The sequence below is a fragment of the Tachysurus vachellii genome, chromosome 19 (assembly GCF_030014155.1).
Source record: "Tachysurus vachellii isolate PV-2020 chromosome 19, HZAU_Pvac_v1, whole genome shotgun sequence".
In the NCBI taxonomy this organism is placed as follows: Eukaryota; Metazoa; Chordata; class Actinopteri; order Siluriformes; family Bagridae; genus Tachysurus; species Tachysurus vachellii.
Genome location: NC_083478.1, coordinates 15172900 through 15177756, shown reverse-complemented (window position 1 = coordinate 15177756; position 4857 = coordinate 15172900).

Here is a 4857-nt window from a genome sequence, read left to right as displayed (position 1 = left end):
AAAGTTCACTTTGGTCTCATGCATCCAAAAAACATCATCAGCCCTGTTGTTGAACAGTAAATTATTCCCATGCCTGTTTTTTTTTCTGTAATTGCTTCCATTTCTCATTTGTTGCACAGACTACTCTGACTATGTTAAAAAGAACCCTGGGAATAGTTAAAAAAAATAACTGGTGAGGGTTAGGTCATATCTTTCTCATTGTTACAAGTCCCCTCATCACGCATGTTGTGAATTCATATGAAAAATTACAGTATCTGTATTTTTCCAAGCTTTAAGAGCTATTTTTTTTATTATTCTTTTGCTTATGTGACTACAGAACAAAAGGTGGGTAGAGGTCCAGAAATAAAACCACATACTAACATGTAACTTTCAAAGGGAATAATAATAATAATAATAATAATAATAATAATAATAATAATAATAATAATAATAATAATAATAATAATAAATTAAGGGAATTTGGGAACAACAACTTATGATACAAGTATAGTTCTTTAAATTAATAACAGCAACAGAGCTCATTTTTAATTAAAACATACAGTCCCATTGAAATTATTGAAATGGCAAGGCCAATTATTTTCTTTTTGCTATACACTAAAGACAAGGATTTGGATTAAAAAAACAAATCAGAAATTCAGCTCTCATTTATTCATATTTACCTCTAGTTATGTTGAACATCTTAGAATATTGGCACATTTGGTGGCAGACTACATAATATTTAAGCGGTTAAATCTATTGGTAAAGGTAAAAAAATATACAATAAATTAACAGATATGACACTAAATATCTGGTTGCTTATTAGTTGGATTAGGGTCTGGTGATTGGTTTGCCAATCTAAAACTTCTCACCTTTTGTCCTGATGAAGTCCTTTTTTGTATTGGAAATGTGTTTTGTGTCATTATCTTGCTGTAGGAAGTTACTTTCCATTAGATTGGATGCATTTCTCTGTAATTTAGCAGACAGAATGCTTATGTAGACTTCTGAATTATTTCTGCTACTACTATGAGATACCTTATCAATAAAGATTGGTGAGCCAGGACCAGAAGCAGCCTTGCGAGCACAAACCTTGACACCACCTCCGTGCTTGACTAATGAACTTGTATGTTTTGGATCTGATCTGATTCTCATATTATATCATTCTTTTGTTGACTGTTGTTCTGGGTTTGTCTATACAGTATGTTCAATGTTTCAGACATGAGCTATTGTGGTCTCCGTTGCTGACCTCTTTGATGTCTTACTGTTAGTGTACTATAGTGTTTTCTTTCTTCCATACATCATGCCCTCAGTTACAGCTGTTTTAGAAAATCACGTACCACTTTACTTTGTTTGCAAATCTCAAACTTTTTTGATCACGCTTGAATATTAGACTCAAGAGTTATTTGGCCATAATTTTGGAACGTAAGTTAAAAAACAATTGAAGTGGTTTGCAAAAATCCATTAGCCTAATTTGAGTGGGCATAGCTAAACAGTCCAAAAGGTAGTTTTTTATGTGCTCAGCCAAAGGATTACAAGGAAAAATAAATTTCACTGTGTAGAATTCCTTGTATATGGCTGTATGGATTGCATATCTGTCTGATATGCAATCAATCATTCACAGCTGACAAGACACAGCTAAGAACCGTCATGTTTTACCTGCCAGTTTAACGTGCCTCACAGAGAAGTCCACTGTGAAAAACTCTGTTTTTGTGTGAAAAACTATGAACAGTGCCACCCAGTGGTAGTGAGTTGCTTGGCTAACTACTGTATTTCTTTATACAGCTTTAGTTTTGTGTGGACCGATACAAGCAATTACGAGTTAGAGCTGTATAAGTAAATGTGTGTAGAAACATTAGAGCAGGTTACCAAAAGTGAGAATATAGTTTCTGTAGGGGATGGTCTGGAAGTATTCCAGTTCAATTCAATATTACTTGTATAAAGTTTTTTAAAAATGGACATTGTTGCAAAGCAGATTTACAGGAATATAAAAATTCTGAATAAAAATTACAACATTTAAAATTCAAACTAGTCACATCTAGTCACTGTGTCATTGGGTGCACAGTGAAACAGGAAACAGCTATGTGCTAAAGATCAGCCTTAAAACAAGGCCTGTATGTGTAATGTCAAAATGTAGCATACCTAAATTCTTAGATTCCTGGACATATCTATTTGGTATTTCAGAGGTTTTCTCTACCTATCACTTACACATTAAGGTACTGAGTCTGACATTCAGACTCAGTGTAGTTTTAATTTTGTTAAAAAGAAAATAGAATACAGGGAACAATTGTAGCAGAGCTGCATGAACTGTAGGTGCTATTGCTCAGCTATTCATCCTTCCTACTGTATTTCAGTGTTTACATTTTGCTGCCCTCCCAAAGGCCTGAAAACCCGAAGGAACACTGATAGCATTGGAATCCACAAGTTTAGCTTTACCAGCAAACTCAAGAGAAGTGGCATGGCATTATAATGACAGAGAAGTGAAATACAGAAGCAGTTTAGAGTGTAGATCATTCAGCTTACAATCTATTTCACTACTGTATACTACACATAACTTAAATAATGATAATTGGGATTTAACCTTTTCTGATCCTGCTCGGTCATATTGGAACTATACCTAATCTTAATCTATTGAGACATATTGGAGAATATCCTGATCATTTCACCCCATCTCAATAGCATGTACATGAACTAAAAAGGCACAAGCATAAAAATTCCCTTTTCCACCTTTTTCCTGTTGCTATGACACATTCCTCCAAGGAATGTCAGTGTTCTAAAACAATTACCAGTCACTGGAACAGATGGTTGGTTTTTCCAAGCAGGGCAATTACACTGAAAAACAAAGTAATGAATCATTTCCGGATTATTTATAGTTATTAATTGTTAGTTAATCATTTTCAGCAATTAAATGCAGCTTTTAAATTGTAAGCCCTGCCTTGTAACATTAGATAGCCCCAAGATAAGAATGCTGTTTGCATACTTTACCTCTATGGAAATGATTGTCTGACTGAAGTTTTACTGTGTTGTTCTTCAGGAGTTAATGATTATGTGAAACAGTATTCTCTCTCTCTCACTCATTTTCTGCCGCTTATCCGAACTACCTCGGGTCATGGGGAGCCTGTACCTATCTCAGGCGTCATCGGGCATCAAGGCAGGATACACCCTGGACGGAGTGCCAACCCATCGCAGGGCACACACACACTCTCATTCACTCACGCAATCACACACTATGGACAATTTTCCAGAGATGCCAATCAACCTACCATGCATGTCTTTGGACCGGGGGAGGAAACCAGAGTACCCGGAGGAAACCCCAGAGGCACGGGGAGAACATGCAAACTCCACACACACAAGGTGGAGGCGGGAATCGAACCCCAACCCTGGAGGTGTGAGGCGAACATGCTAACCACTAAGCCACCGTACCCCCCTGTGAAACAGTATTATACATGGTAATTCATTATTAATAACAAATGTTTATGTTAACAATGATTAGCACATTTGAAAATAGGCTAATGGAGAATTTAGCCGCGTTCACACTGCAAGTCTTAATGCTCAATTCTGATATTTTGCTCAGATCTGATTTTTTTTGTTTGGCTGTTCACATTACCTTACCTTAAAATGTGGCCTATATCAGATACCAGTGTGAACTGTTTGCTGTTTCGAACTGACCTGCATGCGCAAGTTGGCGAGGTTATGGAGGAAGTAAGCATTTTCGCTTTTCTTTCTAAATGTTTGTGTAATGGCAACACAGAGACGCAGTGTTTTGAAAATTTTCGGATGTCAAGGGCAACTTTTGATTATTTGATCCATTTTGTAGGCGTAGTCACATTTGTGTGCGTACTCGCCGGCGCATAATTGTGATGTAAATGTTGATGTAGATTGACGTAAAAGTCGCATCAAATCCACCTTGGTTGTTCACACTGCGGCCACATTGGAAAAAATCAGATTTGGGTCTGATTCAGGACCACATATTTAAGTTGTCTGAATCTGATTTGAAAAAATCAGATCTGGGCTAGATTTGAGTGTTCACACTACTCCTGTGGATAATATAATAACATATAGATATGCACATTTTTGATACAGCGGTACTGGAAATATAAATATTATATGTTATATTAGGCATATTATGTAGGAGGAGATCCCCAGGAGGAAGGTAAGGATTAGGTATTGGGAAGATTAGTTAATATTGAACTCTTACTAAAATACTTACGGAGTAATTAATTTAAGACCTTCTTAAACTCTCAGCCTTTCACACATGAGGAGTCTCTCTCTTCACTTGTCCATTTATGAGCCTTGGATTTAGTTTATCAGCATGGCAGACAAATATTTTATGAACTTTGCATGATAAAAAATAATGTCAAAATTAGTGAAAATTAACCCCAAATAGCATGATTAAAGAATAAAAAAAAATCAATTAAAGGCATAATAAACCTGCCCTCTAAACTAGAACAAAAGGTTGTACATAGCTCACCAGCTAAGCACGTACTTGCATAGGAATCATAAACATATAATTTACTGAAAACTGAGAAGTCTACTGATCTTAATTTACTTAGTTCAGATTTTAATATAATAACATTCTTATAAACACAACCAAGCCTTTTGGTAGCTTTGGATACAAATGCATTTAAATTAGCAATTTGCATGCAATCATCTTAAAGTTTACTGAGATTTAATGAAAATTGATTTATTTATTTAAAGCAACTTGTGGTGATTCACAGAATGAATCAAATTAATATGAGGTGGGCAGGTGTGTGAACCAAAAAAGACAAACAAACTGAAAGAATAAATGATGAAAGTTGGTGAAAACAAGCATAACAATATGTCCAACAAAATGCATGAAAGGGACTGTATTAAATAAATTATATATTCAATGAAGAACAAATG